A 22,209-nucleotide genomic window follows, 5' to 3' on the forward strand; every position below is an offset into this window, starting at 1 on the left:
CCCATTGCGTACTGTTGAATTTTGCCTTGCAATAAAAAAAACTATTTAGGGGACAAAAGAGTTTATTGCTGCCCTGTCCGCATATGTTACAGTGACATACACCCATTGCATACTGTTCCATTGCGCCGTGCAATAAAAAAAAACTATTTCGGGGACAAAAGAGTTTATTGCTACCCTGTCCTCATATGTTACAGTGACATACACCCATTGCATACTGTTCTATTGCATCATGCAATAAAAAAAACTATTAGGGGACAAAAGAGTTTATTGCTGCCCTGTCCGCATATGTTACAGTGACATACACCCATTGCATACTGTTCTATTGCGCGGTGCAATAAAAAAAAACATTTAGGGGCAAAAAAGTTTATTGCGGCCCTTTCCGCATATGTTACAGTGAGATACACCCATTGCGTACTGTTGTATTGTGCCGTGCAATATAAAAAAAAAAAATTAGGGGACAAAAAAAGTAGATCGCGGCCCTATCTGCATATGTTACAGTGAGATACACCCATTGCGTACTCTTGTATTGCGCCTTGCAATTAAAAAATTATTTAGGGGACGAAAAAAAATTGATTGCGGCCCTGTCTGCATATGTTACAGTGACATACACACATTGCGTACTGTTGTATTGCTCCGTGCAATAAAAAAACATTATGGGCAAAAAGGTTTATTGTGGCTCTGTCCGCATATGTTACAGTGAGATACACCCATTGCGTACTGTTGTATTGCGCCTTGCAATAAAAAAAACTATTTAGGGGAAGAAGTTGATTGCGGCCCTGTCTGCATATGTTACAGTGAGATACACCATTGCATAATGTTGAATTGCGCCTTGCAATAAAAAAATACTATTCAGGGGACCAAAAAAGTTCATTGCGGCCCTGTCTGCATATGTTACAATGAGATACACCCATTGCATACTGTTATATTGCACCTTGCAATAAAAAAACTATTAAGGGGACCAAAAAAGTTGATTGCGGCCCTGTCCTCATATGTTACAGTGAGATACATCCATTGCGTCCTGTTGAATTGCGCCTTGCAATAAAAAAACTATTTAGGGGACAAAAGTGTTTATTGCTGCCCTGTCCGCATATGTTACAGTGAGATACACCCATTGCGTACTCTTGTATTGCGCCTTGCAATTAAAAAACTATTTAGGGGACCAAAAAAATTGATTGCGGCCCTGTCTGCATATGTTACAGTGACATACACACATTGCGTACTGTTGAATTGCTCCGTGCAATAAAAAAAACATTATGGGCAAAAAGGTTTATTGCGGCCCTGTCTGTATATATTAGAGTGAGATACAACCATTGCGTATTGTTGAATTGCGCCTTGCAATAAAAAAAACTATTCAGGGGACTAAAAAAGTTCATTGCGGCCCTGTCTGCATATGTTACAGTGAGATACACCATTGCGTAATGTTGAATTGCGCCTTGCAATAAAAAAAACTATTCAGGGGACTAAAAAAGTTCATTGCGGCCCTGTCTGCATATGTTACAATGAGATACACCCATTGCGTACTGTTGTATTGCGCCTTGCAATAAAAAAACTATTTAGGGGACCAAAAAAGTTGATTGCGGCCATGTCCTCATATGTTACAGTGAGATACACCCATTGCATCCTGTTGAATTGCGCCTTGCAATAAAAAAACTATTTAGGGGACAAAAGTGTTTATTGCTGCCCTGTCTGCATATGTTGCAGTGAGATACACCCATTGCGTACTGTTGTATTGCAACTTGCAATAAAAAAACTATTTAGGGGACCAAAAAAGTTGATTGCGGCCCAGTCTGAATATATTAGAGTGAGATACACCCATTTCGCACTGTTGAATTGCGCCTTGCAATAAAAAAAACTATTTAGGGGACCAAAAAAGTTGATTGCGGCCCTGTCTGCATATGTTACAGTGAGATACACCATTGCGTACTGTTGAATTGCGCCTTGCAATACAAAAAACTATTCAGGAGACCAAAAAAGTTCATTGCGGCCCTGTCTGCATATGTTGCAGTGAGATACACCCATTGCGTACTGTTGTATTGCAACTTGCAATAAAAAAACTATTTAGGGGACCAAAAAAGTTGATTGCGGCCCAGTCTGAATATATTAGAGTGAGATACACCCATTTCGCACTGTTGAATTGCGCCTTGCAATAAAAAAAACTATTTAGGGGACCAAAAAAGTTGATTGCGGGCCTGTCTGCATACGTTACAGTGAGATACACCTATTGCATACTGTTGAATTGCGCCTTGCAATAAAAAAATATTTAGGGGACCAAAAAAGTTGATTGCGGCCCTGTCTGCATATGTTACAGTGACATACACCCATTGCGTACTGTTGTATTGTGCCGTGCAATAAAAAAAACATTTAGGGGACAAAAGAGTTTATTGCTGCCCTGTCTGCATATCTTACAGTGAGATACACCCATTGCGTCCTGTTGAATTGTGCCTTGCAATAAAAACAACTATTTAGGGGACCAAAAAAGTTGATTGCGTCCCTGTCTGCATATGTTACCGTGACATACACCCATTGCGTACTGCTGAATTGCGCCTTGCAATAAAAAAAAATATTTAGGGGACAAATAAAGTTGATTGCGGCCCTGTCGGCATATGTTACAGTGACATAAACCCATTGCGTACTGTTGTATTGCGCCGTGCAATAAAAAAAACATTTAGGGGACAAAAGAATTTTATTGCTGCCCTGTCCGGATATGTTACAGTGACATACACCCATTGCATACTGTTGTATTGCGCCGTGCAATAAAAAAAACATTTAGGGGACAAAAGAGTTTATGGCTGCCCTGTCCGCATATGTTACAGTGACATACACCCATTGCATACTGTTCTATTGCGCCGTGCAATAAAAAAAACTATTTAGGGGACAAAAGAGTTTATTGCTGCCCTGTCCGCATATGTTAGTGAGATACACCCATTGCGTACTGTTGTATTGCGACTTGCAATAAAAAAAACTATTTAGGGGACCAAAAAAGTTGATTGCGGCCCTGTCTACATATGTTACAGTGAGATACACCCATTACGTACTGTTGAATTGCGCCTTGCAATAAAAAAACTATTTAGGGGACTAAAGAAGTTTATTGCGGCCCTGTCTGCATATGTTACAGTGACATACACCCATTGCATACTGTTTTATTGCGCCGTGCAATAAAAAAAACATTTAGGGGCAAAATAGTTTATTGCAGCCCTGTCCGCATATGTTACAGTGAGATACACCCATTGCGTACTGTTGAATTGCGCCTTGCAATAAAAAAACATTTAGGGGACCAAAAAAGTTGATTGCGGCCCTGTCCGCATATGTTGCAGTGACATACACCCATTGCGTACTGTTGAATTGCGCCTTGCAATTAAAAAACTAGGGGACCAAAAAAGTTGATTGCGGCCCTGTCTGCATATGTGACAGTGAGATACACCCATTGCGTACTGTTGTATTGCGCCTTGTAATGAAAAAAACTATTTAGGGGACCAAAAAAGTTGATTGCGGTCCTGTCTGCATATGTTGCAGTGAGATACACCCATTGTGTACTGTTGAATTGCGCCTTGCAATAATAAAAAAATATTTAGGGGACAAAAGAAGATGATTGCGGCCCTGTCTACATATGTTACAGTGACATAAACCCATTGCGTACTGTTGAATCGTGCCTTGCAATAAAAAAATTATTTAGGGGCAAAATAGTTTATTGTGGCCGTGTCCGCATACGTTACAGTGACATACACCCATTGCGTACTGTTGTATTGCGCGTGAAATAAGAAAAACATTTAGGGGCAAAAAAGTTTTTTGCGGCCCTGTCTGCATATGTTACAGTGAGATACACCCATTGCGTACTGTTGTATTGCGCCTTGCAATAAAAAAAACTATTTAGGGGACCAAAAGAGTTTATTGCTACCCTGTCCACATATGTTACAGTGACATACTCCCATTGCGTACTGTTGAATCGTGCCTTGCAATAAAAAAATTATTTAGGGGACCAAAAGAGTTTATTGCTGCCCTGTCCATGTATGTTACAGTGACATACACCCATTGCGTACTGTTGAATTGCGCCTTGCAATAAAAAAACTATTTAGGGGACCAAAAAAGTTGATTGCATCCCTGTCTGCATATGTTACAGTGACATAGACCCATTGCATACTGTTGTATTGCGCCGTGCAAAAAAAAAAAAACTATTTAAGGGACCAAAAAAATTGATTGCGGCCCTGTCTGCATATGTTACAGTGAGAAACACCCATTTCATACTGTTGTATTGCTCCGTGCAATAAAAAAGAACATTGTGGGCAAAAAAGTTTATTGTGGCTCTGTCCGCATATGTTACAGTGAGATACACACATTGCGTACTGTTGTATTGCGCCTTGCAATAAAAAAAACTATTTAGGGGACCAAAAAAGTTGATTGCGGCCCTGTCTGCATACGTTACAGTGAGATACACCTATTGCGTACTGTTGAATTTCTCCTTTCAATAAAAAAAAATATTTAGGGGACCAAAAAATTTGATTGCATCCCTGTCTGCATATGTTACAGTGACATAGACCCATTGCATACTGTTGTATTGCACCGTGCAATAAAAGAAAACATTTAGGGGCAAAAAAGTTCATTGCAGCCCTGTCCGCATATGTTACAGTGAGATACACCCATTGCGTACTGTTGTATTGCGCCTTGCAATAAAAAAACTATTTAGGGGACCAAAAAAGTTGATTGCGTCCCTGTCTGCATATGTTACAGTGACATACACACATTGCGTACTGTTGTATTGCTCCGTGCAATAAAAAAGAACATTATGGGCAAAAAAGTTTATTGTGGCTCTGTCCGCATATGTTACAGTGAGATATACCCATTGCGTACTGATGTATTGTGCCTTGCAAAAAAAAACGATTTAAGGGACCAAAAAAATTAATTGCGGCCCTGTCTGCATATTTTACAGTGAGATACACCCATTTCGTACTGTTGAATTGCGCCCTGCAATAAAAAAACTATTTAGGGGACCAAAAAAGTTGATTGCGTCCCTGTCTGCATATGTTACAGTGACATACACCCATTGCATACTGTTCTATTGCATCATGCAATAAAAAAAACTATTAGGGGACAAAAGAGTTTATTGCTGCCCTGTCCGCATATGTTACAGTGACATACACCCATTGCATACTGTTCTATTGCGCGGTGCAATAAAAAAAACATTTAGGGGCAAAAAAGTTTATTGCGGCCCTTTCAGCATATGTTACAGTGAGATACACCCATTGAGTACTGTTGTATTGTGCCGTGCAATAAAAAAAAATATTTAGGGGACAAAAAAAGTAGATCGCGGCCCTGTCTGCATATGTTACAGTGAGATACACCCATTGCGTACTTTTGTATTGCGCCTTGCAATTAAAAAACTATTTAGGGGACCAAAAAAAATTGATTGCGGCCCTGTCTGCATATGTTACAGTGACATACACACATTGCGTACTGTTGTATTGCTCCGTGCAATAAAAAAACATTATGGGCAAAAAGGTTTATTGTGGCTCTGTCCGCATATGTTACAGTGAGATACACCCATTGCGTACTGTTGTATTGCGCCTTGCAATAAAAAAAACTATTTAGGGGAAGAAGTTGATTGCGGCCCTGTCTGCATATGTTACAGTGACATACACCCATTGCGTACTGTTGTATTGCGCCGTGCAATAAAAAAAAAAACATTTAGGGGCAAAAAAGTTTATTGCGGCCCTGTCTGCATATGTTACAGTGAGATACACCCATTGTGTACTGTTGTATTGTGCCTTGCAATAAAAAAACTATTAAGGGGACCAAAAGAGTTTATTGCTGCCCTGTCCGCATATGCTACAGTGACATACACCCATTGCGTACTGTTGAATTGCGCCTTGCAATATAAAAAAAAAACGATTTAGGGGACAAAAAAAGTTGATTGTGGCCCTGTCTGCATATGTTACAGGGAGATACACCCATTGAGTACTGTTGAATTGCGCCTTGCAATATAAAAAACATTTAGGGGACAAAAGAGTTTATTGCTGCCCTGTCCGCATATGTTACAGTGACATACACCCATTGCGTACTGTTGAATTTTGCCTTGCAATAAAAAAAAACTATTTAGGGGACAAAAGAGTTTATTGCTGCCCTGTCCGCATATGTTACAGTGACATACACCCATTGCATACTGTTCTATTGCGCCGTGCAATAAAAAAAAAACTATTTCGGGGACAAAAGAGTTTATTGCTACCCTGTCCGCATATGTTACAGTGACATACACCCATTGCATACTGTTCTATTGCATCATGCAATAAAAAAAACTATTAGGGGACAAAAGAGTTTATTGCTGCCCTGTCCGCATATGTTACAGTGACATACACCCATTGCATACTGTTCTATTGCGCGGTGCAATAAAAAAAACATTTAGGGGCAAAAAAGTTTATTGCGGCCCTTTCCGCATATGTTACAGTGAGATACACCCATTGCGTACTGTTGTATTGTGCCGTGCAATAAAAAAAAATATTTAGGGGACAAAAAAAGTAGATCGCGGCCCTGTCTGCATATGTTACAGTGAGATACACCCATTGCGTACTCTTGTATTGCGCCTTGCAATTAAAAAACTATTTAGGGGATGAAAAAAAATTGATTGCGGCCCTGTCTGCATATGTTGCAGTGAGATACACCCATTGCGTACTGTTGTATTGCAACTTGCAATAAAAAAACTATTTAGGGGACCAAAAAAGTTGATTGCGGCCCAGTCTGAATATATTAGAGTGAGATACACCCATTTCGCACTGTTGAATTGCGCCTTGCAATAAAAAAAACTATTTAGGGGACCAAAAAAGTTGATTGCGGCCCTGTCTGCATATGTTACAGTGAGATACACCATTGCGTACTGTTGAATTGCGCCTTGCAATACAAAAAACTATTCAGGAGACCAAAAAAGTTCATTGCGGCCCTGTCTGCATATGTTGCAGTGAGATACACCCATTGCGTACTGTTGTATTGCAACTTGCAATAAAAAAACGATTTAGGGGACCAAAAAAGTTGATTGCGGCCCAGTTTGAATATATTAGAGTGAGATACACCCATTTCGCACTGTTGAATTGCGCCTTGCAATAAAAAAAACTATTTAGGGGACCAAAAAAGTTGATTGCGGGCCTGTCTGCATACGTTACAGTGAGATACACCTATTGCATACTGTTGAATTGCGCCTTGCAATAAAAAAATATTTAGGGGACCAAAAAAGTTGATTGCGGCCCTGTCTGCATATGTTAAAGTGACATACACCCATTGCGTACTGTTGTATTTTGCCGTGCAATAAAAAAAACATTTAGGGGACAAAAGAGTTTATTGCTGCCCTGTCTGCATATCTTACAGTGAGATACACCCATTGCGTCCTGTTGAATTGTGCCTTGCAATAAAAACAACTATTTAGGGGACCAAAAAAGTTGATTGCGTCCCTGTCTGCATATGTTACCGTGACATACACCCATTGCGTACTGCTGAATTGCGCCTTGCAATAAAAAAAAATATTTAGGGGACAAATAAAGTTGATTGCGGCCCTGTCGGCATATGTTACAGTGACATAAACCCATTGCGTACTGTTGTATTGCGCCATGCAATAAAAAAAACATTTAGGGGACAAAAGAATGTTATTGCTGCCCTGTCCGGATATGTTACAGTGACATACACCCATTGCATACTGTTGTATTGCGCCGTGCAATAAAAAAAAAAAACTATTTAGGGGACAAAAGAGTTTATGGCTGCCCTGTCCGCATATGTTACAGTGACATACACCCATTGCATACTGTTCTATTGCGCCGTGCAATAAAAAAAACTATTTAGGGGACAAAAGAGTTTATTACTGCCCTGTCCGCATATGTTAGTGAGATACACCCATTGCGTACTGTTGTATTGCGACTTGCAATAAAAAAAACTATTTAGGGGACCAAAAAAGTTGATTGCGGCCCTGTCTACATATGTTACAGTGAGATACACCCATTACGTACTGTTGAATTGCGCCTTGCAATAAAAAAACTATTTAGGGGACTAAAGAAGTTTATTGCGGCCCTGTCTGCATATGTTACAGTGACATACACCCATTGCATACTGTTTTATTGCGCCGTGCAATAAAAAAAACATTTAGGGGCAAAATAGTTTATTGCAGCCCTGTCCGCATATGTTACAGTGAGATACACCCATTGCGTACTGTTGAATTGCGCCTTGCAATAAAAAAACATTTAGGGGACCAAAAAAGTTGATTGCGGCCCTGTCCGCATATGTTACAATAAGATACACCCATTGCGTACTGTTGTATTGCGCCTTGCAATTAAAAAACTAGGGGACCAAAAAAGTTGATTGCGGCCCTGTCTGCATATGTGACAGTGAGATACACCCATTGCGTACTGTTGTATTGCGCCTTGTAATAAAAAAAACTATTTAGGGGACCAAAAAAGTTGATTGCGGTCCTGTCTGCATATGTTGCAGTGACATACACCCATTGCGTACTGTTGAATCGTGCCTTGCAATAAAAAAATTATTTAGGGGCAAAATAGTTTATTGTGGCCGTGTCCGCATACGTTACAGTGACATACACCCATTGCGTACTGTTGTATTGCGCGTGCAATAAGAAAAACATTTAGGGGCAAAAAAGTTTTTTGCGGCCCTGTCTGCATATGTTACAGTGAGATACACCCATTGCGTACTGTTGTATTGCGCCTTGCAATAAAAAAAACTATTTAGGGGACCAAAAGAGTTTATTGCTACCCTGTCCACATATGTTACAGTGACATACTCCCATTGCGTACTGTTGAATCGTGCCTTGCAATAAAAAAATTATTTAGGGGACCAAAAGAGTTTATTGCTGCCCTGTCCATGTATGTTACAGTGACATACACCCATTGCGTACTGTTGAATTGCGCCTTGCAATAAAAAAACTATTTAGGGGACCAAAAAAGTTGATTGCATCTCTGTCTGCATATGTTACAGTGACATAGACCCATTGCATACTGTTGTATTGCGCCGTGCAAAAAAAAAAAAAACTATTTAAGGGACCAAAAAAATTGATTGCGGCCCTGTCTGCATATGTTACAGTGAGAAACACCCATTTCATACTGTTGTATTGCTCCGTGCAATAAAAAAGAACATTGTGGGCAAAAAAGTTTATTGTGGCTCTGTCCGCATATGTTACAGTGAGATACACACATTGCGTACTGTTGTATTGCGCCTTGCAATAAAAAAAACTATTTAGGGGACCAAAAAAGTTGATTGCGGCCCTGTCTGCATACGTTACAGTGAGATACACCTATTGCGTACGGTTGAATTTCTCCTTTCAATAAAAAAAAAATATTTAGGGGACCAAAAAAGTTGATTGCATCCCTGTCTGCATATGTTACAGTGACATAGACCCATTGCATACTGTTGTATTGCACCGTGCAATAAAAAAAAACATTTAGGGGCAAAATAGTTCATTGCAGCCCTGTCCGCATATGTTACAGTGACATACACCCATTGCGTACTGTTGTATTGCGCCTTGCAATAAAAAAACTATTTAGGGGACCAAAAAAGTTGATTGCGTCCCTGTCTGCATATGTTACAGTGACATACACACATTGCGTACTGTTGTATTGCTCCGTGCAATAAAAAAGAACATTATGGGCAAAAAAGTTTATTGTGGCTCTGTCCGCATATGTTACAGTGAGATACACCCATTGCGTACTGATGTATTGTGCCTTGCAAAAAAAAACGATTTAAGGGACCAAAAAAATTAATTGCGGCCCTGTCTGCATATTTTACAGTGAGATACACCCATTTCGTACTGTTGAATTGCGCCCTGCAATAAAAAAACTATTTAGGGGACCAAAAAAGTTGATTGCGTCCCTGTCTGCATATGTTACAGTGACATACACACATTGCATACTGTTGTATTGCTCCGTGCAATAAAAAAGAACATTATGGGCAAAAAAGTTTATTGTGGCTCTGGTGAGATACACCCATTGCGTACTGTTGTATTGCGCCTTGCAATAAAAAAAAATATTTAGGGGACAAAAAAAGTTGATTGCGGCCCTGTCTGCATATGTTTCAGTGACATAAACCCATTGCGTACTGTTGTATTGCGCCGTGCAATAAAAAAAACATTTAGGGGCAAAAATGTTTTTTGCGGCCCTGTCCGCATATGTTACAGTGAGATACACCCATTGCGCACTGTTGTATTGCGCCTTGCAATAAAAAAACTATTTAGGGGACCAAAAGAGTTTATTGCTGCCCTGTCCGCATATGCTACAGTGACATAAACCCATTGCGTACTGTTGAATTGCGCCTTGCAATAAAAAAAAAAAAACGATTTAGGGGACCAAAAAAGTTGATTGCGGCCCTGTCTGCATATGTTACAGTGAGATACACCCATTGCGTACTGTTGAATTGCGCCTTGCAATAAAAAAACTATTCAGGGGACCAAAAAAGTTGATTGCATCCCTGTCTGCATATGTTACAGTGACATAGACCCATTGCATACTGTTGTATTGCGCCGTGCAATAAAAAAAAACATTTAGGGGCAAAATAGTTTATTGCATCCTGTCCGCATATGTTACAGTGAGATACACCCATTGCGTACTGTTGTATTATGCCTTGCAATAAAAAAAACTATATAGGGGACCAAAAAACTTGATTGAGGCCCTGTCTGCATATGTTACAGTGAGATTGCGTACTGTTGAATTGCGCCTTGCTATAAAATAACTATTTAGGGGACAAAAGAAGATGGTTGCGGCCCTGTCTACATATGTTACAGTGACATACACCCATTGCGTACTGTTGTATTGCGCCATGCAATAAAAAAACCAATTAGGGGCAAAAAAGTTTTTTGCTGCCCTGTCTGCATATGTTACAGTGAGATACACCCATTGCGTACTGTTGTATTGCGCCTTGCAATAAAAAAAACTATTTAGGGGACCAAAAGAGTTTATTGCTGCCCTGTCCACATATGTTACAGTGACATACACCCATTGCGTACTGTTGAATCGTGCCTTGCAATAAAAAAACTTTTTAGGGGACCAAAAAAGTGGATTGCGGCCCTGTCTGCATATGTTACAGTGAGATACACCCATTGCGTACTGTTGAATTGCGCCCTGCAATAAAAAAACGATTTAGGGGACTGTCAGGTAAATTGAATAAACCATGTTTTGTGTGAACCTAAAATATATCTAGAGTTATGCTTTAAGCTTACTTGTAATTAATGAAATGTGCTTATCCGGGGTAAACGTCTGCTAACGGAAACAGGTGGTCTGCTTATTTCAAAAGAATAGAGTTACAGCATTATGAAAACCAACTGCTTACTTCCCTGTTTGATCAACGAATAGACATTTGTGGTCAAAGAACCAACGAAGTTGACCACCAGTTCTAATGTTTAACCCTCAACCAACCATAAGAAGAAGATGGACTATGATTGGACCAGTTACATGGCCACACCTAGGTTGCAGCCCAGGATACATCTATGTCTCATGCATATTCATTACTATAAAAGTTTAAGCCCTATGGGGGATAGATAGGAACTACATACAGGCAGACTGAACCTTTAGCTTACAACTGTTTGCATTGTGTATTCCTCCATGTGCACATGAAATAAAATGAACATACTTGTTTTCCTACAAATCACCGGTATTGAGCTTGAAATTCTTCCAACATTTCTGGTCCTTCTTGAGCTGGAAAACCACTACTGGACGACGAATGGTACCCCTCCTGCTGACTGCATCAAAGATCTGAAGTGAAATGCTGATGATCGCCACAGAAAAGCCCTCCAGTCTTCAAGTTGACTGTAAACAGAGGCCAGTTGTTCAAGGTGGGGTCCTGTCGTCCAGAGTCGGTTTCACGGAAGACCAGTGAGGAATAACAAGTGGTTCGGTGAGTAATGAATTTATCTTTCTCATAGAAATAGTGTAGTCAGAAATATACACTGTTTTGAACTTTTAGTATACGGGTAGTTACTGAAAGGTATATTTTGTGACTAACTATTATGCCTGTATAGTAGAATTGGTAGGTTGTTGTGACCAATTTCTATATACAAAAGGTGGTCAAGAAGTTAAGGGGGACTAATGAAAGCTTACCATGTGCACGTAAAAGATAAAAGATAGTAGTTATGGGAGAGATGAATTCTTGTTACAAATAGGATCCTGAAGGTACTGATGATGAAACATACATGTTGAATATTGAAAAAACTTCTGACACATTTTAAATTATGGAAGAAAGAATATAACTTTGACGGACGATTAGACAAAAATAAGTGTAGGAAGCAGGATTGGATACTAATGATGCTATGAATTCACTTTTTATCCAAACCTTTCTAGCAAATCTGAAAGCAATACAGTTAAGTTAGCCTTTTATTAAGAGAGAGCACAGTAAATATTTTAGTCCCTGCCAGGGCCGGAGTGGGACTCATTTTCAGCCCTGGAGTTTCATGCCTTAGACCAGCCCACTCTAGTTCACGACTGACTATATTAAAATAATGTAATTAAAACCTCAGAATATAAGTTTGCAATGGCGCACTGTTCTCTACAGCCTTGTAATTCATTGAATTTTTCAAAAAACTATTTCCAATTTAGTGCAAATACAGTAGCCTAAGTTTTGCTTCACAGTGAAGATTTATTAGAACAGTAAATAACCGTACAGTATCAGAATCTATTTTTTTAAGAATTAGTATTCATAAATAGCCAAACATTGAAATGAAGTAAAACATCTAACAAAAACGAAATATTAAACAAAATAAATAATAAAATATATTGCACTTTCTAAGGGCCGTACACACTTGCCGAAAATCGGACGAAATATCCTCCGATTTTTCTCTGTCTTCTCAGCGTTCATTACCGTTTTTAGTTGACAGTGCATAAATGTTCACGAAATTTCTCGTCCGATTTTCTTTTTTTTTGGCACATTTGTTCCTAGACTTCCGGGTTGTCAGCAACTTCAGATCATGCGCAGTCTTTCGTATCCGATTTTTCACGGACGTACTACATACACATTAAACGAAAATCGGTCGTCTGGGGTGAGACGAAAAAAAAATGTTGGTGTTTGTCCCTCCGTTTTTTTTCGTTGAAAATGTCGGCATCGGCTGCTGAAAGTTGTGTACAAACTAGGCGAAGATTGGACGATTTCACATCGGGCGGGAATTTTCGGCAGATTTTCTACTAGTGTGTACCCCACTTAATGATAGTATCTCTTTTTCAAGGAAACAGCTGCATTACAACTTCAAAAACATTTTCACAAATGAGAACATAAGCTAAAGAATAAAACAAGTATTGCACTATGGCAGTGATGGCGAACCTTGCCACCCCAGATGTTTTGGAACTACATTTACCATGGTGCTGAACTACACTGCAGAGTGCATGAGCATCATGGGAAATGTAGTTCCAAAACATCTGGGGTGCCAAGGTTTGCCATCACTGCACTATGGCATTATCTGACTTTTTTCACACTATAACTTTGTTTCTAATGATTGTTTCAGCTCTTTTTCCTCTGCAAATGTTTAGGAAACATGGACAACCCTAAAACATTAATAAACGCCTGAGCAGAGCACTGGTCTCTGCAACTTTATTTATCACAGTGTCATTGTCCAAAGACATGAGAATTTCTTTCTCAGTGCACATGAGCATAAATGCCTCAAGGTTCTTTTGGGTTAAAGTGCTCCTGAGCCTGTTTTTTATGAATTTCACTGTTGAGAAGCTTCTCTCACAGGCTACTTGTGTGATGGACAATGTTAATAGCAACTTGTAGGCGAGTCCAATCACATGGTAGGCATCAGTTAGAAGATTGTACTGAGAGAGAATGAGGTGAACACAGATGACACAATTTTTACAGGAGGAACAAGTTTTGCTCTCTAATTCGACATCCTGCTGCTGTTCCATGGAAGGATCCTCATCACCTCCTTGTGGGATTTCACCAGCTGTCCTGACAATGTAACCCTCCAGAGGGGACATCTTTAGTCTGTCCCACTGAGATGCAAGGCTGTGCAGTTCACCACATAATGTGCCAACTGTAGCCCTGTCATCAAACTTAAGCAGACATTTGCTTATTTCTTCCAGAGCCGAGCTGGGGAGTCCATTATCCCTCACATGAGCAAAATTTCTAGGGTCTAAACAGGCAAAATCTGAGCAAAGTTTTGCATTAGCAGAAAATCTTCTTTGGATACTGGCTGTTACTGTGTCTACAATGACATTGTGTACTTTTACCTCAAAGTCAGTGTCAGCTGATGCCAACTGCTCATCTTCTGCAAGCTCTCCTGGCATTCTTTTCTTTTTTCTGATCCTTCTCTCAGAAAAGGCAGCCTGCACTACAAGCTCACACTCTTCCTCCTCTTGCAACTTTCCATTTGCCCACTTCACAAACTCATCAGCTGCACACTTAACTCCTTCAAAGTCCCTAGCACACTTCCTGAGACCCTCCTCTGTCCCCTCAACTAGACGTTGAGCTGTGATGATATCCATTCCCTTTGTCTGTAAGTATTTTGAAAGGGGGGATGTAAGCTCAAAAATGCGAAGGAAGAGTTGAGCAGTGACCACTGTCTCATACTTCAAAAAGCCTTCTATGAATCCCTTCGCCTTGGCCCTCACAGTTGGCTTTTGTGTACTGTCATCTATAATGGTGTCTAAAGTCATAAGCACTTCAATAAACAAGCCTTCCTGAGGATTCCCGAAGCACCCAAACACTTTACTTAGTGCCTGATCTTTTGCCCACCACCTAGTTGGCCCTATTGGGCACAGTCGTCTGTGATGCTTGTCCCGACTCTTCTCCTCCTACTTCTGCATGCGCGTGTATGACTCTCTTAAAAATACGGCTACATCGTTAAGCAGTGAAAACAGAGAAGCACTTTCCACAACACTGCCTGTTGTCTCTGCCAGTACAAGATTCAAAAGATGTGCATAACACCAAATATGAACCTGATTGGGGGAATGCTCAGAGAGGAGTGTAGAAAAACCCCGAAACTGACCCTGAATATTAGCTGCACCATCTGTTGAGTTGCCCACACATGTGCCAATGTCAATATTAAGGTTTAGTAGCACTTTTTTCAGAAGCTCTACAAAATTCCGGCCAGTAGATGACTCACAGTCAACCATAGCAATAAGTCTTTCGTGAATGACATCTGTCACATATCGAAGTATGATTGAACACTGGTCTTTGGAGGTGATATCTTGGGTAGTGTCAATTTGAACGGAAATCATGCCAGCTTGTCTCACTTCATCTGCTACAGTGACCTTTATCAGTTGGCTAATGACATCCACAACTTTATTTATGGTCTCTTTTGACAGCAGAGTAACTAGAGCGCCTCTGCCTTTTGCACCAGTTTCATGCTGCTTTTTGCTGTTTTCAATGCAAGTGTTAACATGCTGTTGGAGGCAAATGTCATATCTACTCAAGAGTAGAATCAACTCCAGGACGTTACCATGATTAACAGCAGTGTTTTCTAAGCTATAACCTGCCTCTTGATCCCCCCTGTAGCTAAGGCCACATTTGCCTATGACTTTAACAACATCCACTATACGCTCCATCACCTGGCGTTTCTTTTTCACTTGCTCAGCATGTAATGACATTTGGTTGCCAGTCAAAAGGCTTTTCACATCTGCCTTTTGTATTTTCAGAAAGTAAGCATCTGCACTATCTCTGTGTGTCTTACTTTTTTCATGTTCCACTATCCTTTGGTGAATGTGTTTCCAGTCTTTCATGCCTCCCTTTATGAAAGGGCTATCACTTACCAAAGGTGCAAATGCCAAACAAACTGAACAGTACAGAGATTGTTTTTTTTCACAGTAAGTTAGCCACTTGCGGTTTGTTCCATCTTTGCTATTGAAAACCTTTGGTATAGGAACATTTGGGATTTGTTGAGGATGATAAGAAAAAAATGTATCTATATCCTGATACTGGGGTCGGGCAAAGTAATCAAAATTATCAACAGAATCATCTTTATCAGCCTTGTTCCTAGCTTGTGGTTCTGGATTCTGCCGCTTAGTTGTTGCATCTGCTATCAGTTCCTCTGCTATCAGTTCCTCTGCTATCAGTTCCTGAGTCGACTCTACTCTCCCTTTCACACTTCCTTCTGTATCCCTAGACTCGAGTGCACCTGTATATTTAATCACAATAAATATTGTAGTCTTTAACATATTTGCTCTTAATTACTAAGAAAAAAATTACTATTAGTTCAGAATGACAATCCTACCTGCCCATTCTGGTGTGTTGGGCTCATGACTGGAGCTTGGTAACGTTACTGGGCCTTGCTCTTCACTGTTAGCAGCAAACTGGACTAGAGGCGGCTCTTGCTGAAGATCTACAAGAAAAAGTTTGATACATGAACGGTGGTTTGCAGACAACATTGTTTTGCAGTTGCACGGTTGCTAGCACCTTGCACTGCTCCTAACTAATTAACGTTAGCTTACCGGCCATCTCGTCATCGTCTTCATTTGTTTTTTTTTGGAAAAATGTGCTCAGTTTGGAACATTTGGCCGCGTCAGTTTCTAAAGCTTTCTTCTTTTTTATTCGGGCCTTTTCAGCACCGCCTTTACGCTTTCTGTTATCCATTTTTATTTGCGGCCTCTGTGAGAAGGACCTCTCCCCCTGCAATAAAGGAGGAAATATAAAAAAAACTCCCAGGAATAAAAACTCCCAGGAATAAAAAAAAGAGAGCACCACCAGGCGTCCCCTACCTTTCAGAAGTCTTCAGTGCCTCCTGACCCTGAGTCCTGAGAAAGAACCAGCGAGCTCTTCCTGGGCTGGAACAAAGACATTACATGCAAAAAGATAAGGCAGGAGCAGTAGCGTACCTAGAGCATTTGGCACCCGGGGCAGATCCTATATCTGGCACCCCCCCGCCTTTAAAATTTAAAAAACACCCACAAAAATTTGTAATGGTTTCAAGAATATTTATTGCACGCATTTCACAGCCCTCCATCACAGTGCCCCTTGCAGTCTGCCCCCCGTCTCTCTAATCACAGTTCCCCTTTTGCACTCTCTGTCTCCCCTGCACAGTCCTACCTTTGGCATAAACAGATAGCTAATATTATTAACAATGTGTTTTAAGTTTGAGTAAAGGCCCGTACACACGTAGCGATTGTCGACCGTAAATATTTGGCCACCGACCGATCGGCTTGTTAGTATGATGCTTCCGACAACCGACTGCGACTTTTCAGCCGAACAGAATCTGGTGTGCAGGCTTTAAAATTTTTGTTGGCCAACACCAGAATGGCCGATTGTTCGTCAGTCAGTACAGAATTCGGCCGACAAACAGCAGATGAGCAAGACTGGGCATGCTCAGAGAAGAAAAAAGACAAGGAAAGTTAACCATCACATGATATCACTTCTGCAGTCGGCTGTTGTTGGCCGAAAAAATTTGTGTGCAGTCTCTAGCACTTTTCAACCGACAGGACAGCACCGGACAAAAGACGGCCGATCGTTCGGCCGACATTCGGTACGTGTGTACGGGGCTTAAGAGACTGAGGGTGTGATACAAGAGATGGTCAGAGACTGAGGGCGTGATACAAGAGATGGTCAGAGACTGAGGGCGTGATACAGGAGATGGTCAGAGACTGCAGACATGATACAGGAGATGGTCAGAGACTGCAGACATGATACAGGAGATGGTCAGAGACTGCAGACATGATACAGGATAGAAGAGCACTAGAGGGGCTGGAGAGCACAGGGGAAGCAGAGAGCACTGGAGGAGCTGAAGGGCACCGGAGGGGGCGGAGCACGGACTCAATGCAATACATCCCGAGTACAGCTGGTGCCGGTGTAAGGCCCCTTTCACACAGGCGGACCGTTCAGATCCGCCTGTCCGTTTTTTTGGCGGATCTGAACGGTCCCCCCATGCATCTCTATGGGGCATCGGATGTCAGCGGAGACATGTCCGCTGACATCTGATTCGTCAAATCTGGACGGATGGGATCGGACTGACGGTCCGTTCCCATCCGATTCCCCCATAGAGATCTATGGGGCTGTTACAGCTGTGTCTCCGCACACAGTGCGTCCCCATAGCGCTGTTTCTACAGGTTTTTGCTGGAAACAAGAAAGTAAATTGTAAGTGCATTACCTTATTTTCAATAAAGCGAGTTTGTAATACTGCACCATGATGGTCCTATGTGTTTAATGAGCCCCTGAGGTGGAGTTACCAAAGAAGGAGCCCTCATCACAAGGAATCCTCTGTAAGAAATCCCAGATAGAAATCTTAGACCGGGAATATACACAGGACCCCTTAGGAAAGAACCCAGGAGCCATAGGACACTACGCTGGAAAAAAGGCACATAACATAGGCATTTAACCCTTGTGTTTGAGGTGAGAATTTAGTGCACCTAGAAGTGGCACAAGGTGGAGGAAACAAGTCACACCATATCTTTTTTCAATATCGTACCTGTGAATCGTTTTATTGGATTGAAGATACACACAAAAGTTTTTTGGACAATTATTTATGCAGATTTGAATTAACACTATTTGTCAGCATTTAGTTGCATTGAGTTTATTTTAACAAATCACCACAAGCACTGAGCACTTTTGAGCATATTGTTTATTGGACTTATTATTGGATATTTATTTATGCAGAATTGATTAATCACTATTTGTCAGCATCACGCGTTTTAGTTTATTTAACCACTTGCCGACTGCTCACAGTATATTTACTGCGGCAGTCATCCCCTCACAGGCAGAGTGACGTAGATCTATGTCGCTAGCCTGTGAGGGTCTAGGGAGCGAGCGAACGCCCCCGGAGGCACACTCCTGCTCCCACGTGGTCACGGACCCCCCCCGCGCGTGTGACCGGCGGACCCGATATCCGGCAGTCACTCTGCGATCGCGGCTGCAGAGGGAGAAAGGCAGGCGGCTAGTGTAAACAAGCCGCCTGTCATTCTCCCCTGTGTAGAAACAGTGATCACATGGTTCTACTATGTAGGACCGTTGATCACTGTTTCTACAGCTCAAGCCACAGCCAATCACAGTTAGAAGCACGCCCCTAGGGACACACACAGCCCCTTCCTCTCAAATAAAGTTAACCCCGTTACTACCAGTGTCATTTTGCAGTAACAGTGCATATGTATAGCACTGATTACTGCAGTAATGTCACTGGTAACCCCAAAAGTGTCAAAAATGTCAGTCAAGGGTCCGATCTGTCTGCCCCAATGTTACAGTACCGCAAAAAAAAAAAAAAAAATCGCAGATCGCCACCATTACGCGTTAAAAAAAAAAAAAAACACCAAAAATGACAAAAATCTTTCCCGTAGTTAGTAAACGCGATAACTTTTATGCAAACTAATCAAAATACGCTTTTTGCAATTTTTTTTACCAAACATATGTAGCATAAAACAAATTGACCGAAAAGGTTAAAAAATTTTGATTTTTACATTTTTTTTGGGGGAATTTCATATTAAAAAATATTGCTATTTTTGCAAAATTGACGCTCTTTTTTTTGTTTATAGCGCATGATAAAAAAAAAAAAAATAAAAATAAAATCGCACAGGTGATCAAATACCACCAAAAGAAAGCTCTGTTTGTGGGAAAAAAAGGACATCAATTTAATTTGGGTACAGCGTCGCATGACCGTGCAATTGTCTGTTAAAGTCACGCAGTGCCGAATCGCAAAATAGGCCCTGGTCAGGAAGGGGGTAAAATCTTCCGGGGCTTAAGTGGTTAACAAAATAATTTTAAGTACTGAGCACTTTAAGAACAATATTTGCATCACAGTTTTATGGTATCTATGTATTTAAACACATTTGTACTTTAAAGTTATGAAAATTCACCTGATCACCCAAGAGAGTTTAATCAAGTCTCAAAATAACAATTGGAAAATCAACACCTGTAAACACCCCAATTGATTTAATTTAATTTATTTCCCCTTGAGGCGCACCATCACACCCCCCCCCCTTTTAAAACTCCATAAAACTTACCATAGGGCGGGCGCAGCGTGCCAGATGCTTCCAGCCTTCACCTTTACAGCTTTAAAAAAGAGCGCCTTCCGCCGGCCAATGAGAATCGGCGGCTCCTGGACCAATCACGGCTAAGCAGAATGCAGCAGCCAATCAGATTCCGCCGGATGACATCATCGGCCCGCGCCTCGGCTGCTGCAAATGAGAATCAGCGGCTCCTGGGCTGGACCAATTACGCCTATGCAGAGACCAGCAGCCAATCCGATCCCGCCGGATGACGTCATCGGCGCGCTCCTCGGCTGCTGGAACGCAGGAACAGGTAGGAAATTCGCAGATACTGTCTTTGAAGACCAAGACACCGGCCCTCAACCCGACCGGCCCACCGGGAATCCTCCCGGTCCTCCCGATTGGCCAATCCGGGCCTGGTCCCTGCTGATAAAGTGTTGCTTGTTGAATGCATTTTGTTGTTGCTGCAGTAAATGTGACAATGTCATCTGAATTCAGATAGAGAGGTAGCGTGTGTATGATATACAGTATATGTGTGGATTACGTGTATGCAAGCATGGTTGCTTTGAAACATAAGCTACTTATATGTGAGAATAAATGAGAGTTTAATATTGGGAGAGATACGTGATTAAAGTTCTGTAAACTAGTACTGTGTGTGAGAAATAGAAGGTTTTGTTAGAAAGCCTTTGTATGCTTAACCCTCCTCTTATGTTAGAATTCCGTTACTATCCATGATGTTAGGGTCAGTTTTGACCCGTGTTTTAAATCAGCCATAAAATACCCTCTGAATAATTATTTATCATCAAATTTGTTTCTTACCTCTTGGTTACCTTGTTAGGCTTCTTTATCCTTGAAAAGATTGGTTTTAATATTTTTGGTGTGACCCCTAGACCTTTCTTTTGATAGCATACCTCTCATTGTCAAATTTAAAAAATGGTAAAATAAAGTCAGCAACTCTGAAATGAATTTGTCCTATGTTTCTTCACTTTATTTAGAGAAGCAGACAAGCAGGAAAAGAGATAGGCCCCTCCCTAACTACAGCTCACAGGGTTGAGAGGGGATTGGCTGTCACTGTTACTAAGCAGAGAGAGTGTTTATGATTTCAGTTTTGGCACTTATTAGTGTCCTAAAATCCTATATTATAACTGGGTCAGAATTGACCCTAACACCATGAACGTCTTAATTTTCACCACAGTATTTTATAATTTAGTGAAAAGGATTATTTTTCTATTACATTGTTTAAATAGAGGTTCTGACAAAGTAAAAAAATCTTGATGCAATAAACAAATTTATGTGATACTTATAGACATTCAAAACCTGAAAACGGGTCAGTTTTGACCCTAACACAAGAGGAGGGTTAAACAAATCGTTTCTGACAGAGAAGTCTGGCTGTTCCTCTTTAGATTCCCTTCCCCCCCCCTTGTCATGGGAGGGAGGAAGTAAGAGATACAGACAGACTACGGGAGAGTTTTGAATATAAGCAATGAGTAATATACTGTAATATGTGATGTAAAAACTTTGTAACGTTAAGGAAGTTTATTTAAATATATTTGCAGATATAAAATCCTAGTTGAAATACTTGGGTTTTTATTTTGTAACCTTAAGATTAATTGAAAACAAATAGAAAATAACTGAGCAGTAGTGTTGAGCGAACACGGACTGTATTATTCGTGTTCGTACCGAATAATTGGATTTTTGTTACCCGAACACGGACACGGACACTTTACTGTATGTTCGGGTAAAAAAATCCGTGTTCGGTCGTTTTATTTCCGGGTTTTGCATGTTTTGGCGCTCTTTTCATGGCGGGCTTTCAACAGCCAATCAACAATCGTTTAACTGGTGTGCCTTAAGCTATCCCAGCCATGCCTGCAAATGTATGAGTAGCTGTGATTGGCCGTCTGAAGCATGTGACCAAGTCTTTATAAGTTCGAGGCAGCCGCAGCGGCGTCATTCTGCTGCTTAGCTCAGGGACAGAGCACACATACGTGCTGGCTGCTGATTAGGGAAAGACAGGCAGGGAAAACTAATTGGTGTCCGGATAGAATTTAGGGTCAGGTCGGAGTGTTTAGGCAGGGCGAGTTGTAGGCATTTTAGGGATAGAGTCTGCTGAATTATAGGGTCAGTGTGTTCTACAAACTACAATCGATATTGCTGTGTGGTGTGGGATAGGAGATAGGCAGGTGTCAGTGATCCACATCCATTTTTCTGTGTGTGGGCTGCAGTGAACACAATCTTTTTGGGGTGCAGTGAACACAATCCTTTTGGGGTGCAGTGAACAAAATCTTTGTGGGGTACAGTGAACACAATCTTTGTGGGGTGCAGTGAAGACAATCCTTGTGGGGTGCAG

General features: G+C 41.0%; 1 protein-coding gene across 1 annotated transcript in view; it reads left to right on the plus strand.

The window, feature by feature from the left end:
- Positions 1-22,209, plus strand: part of TBXA2R (thromboxane A2 receptor) — a gene marked incomplete at both ends in the record, with an annotated part of 124,913 nt that overhangs the window by 32,990 nt on the left and 69,714 nt on the right. The gene's annotated exons all lie outside the window — the stretch shown is intronic.

This window comes from Pelophylax lessonae (assembly GCF_965119305.1).
Source record: "Pelophylax lessonae genome assembly, chromosome: 1".
Taxonomy (NCBI): Eukaryota; Metazoa; Chordata; class Amphibia; order Anura; family Ranidae; genus Pelophylax; species Pelophylax lessonae.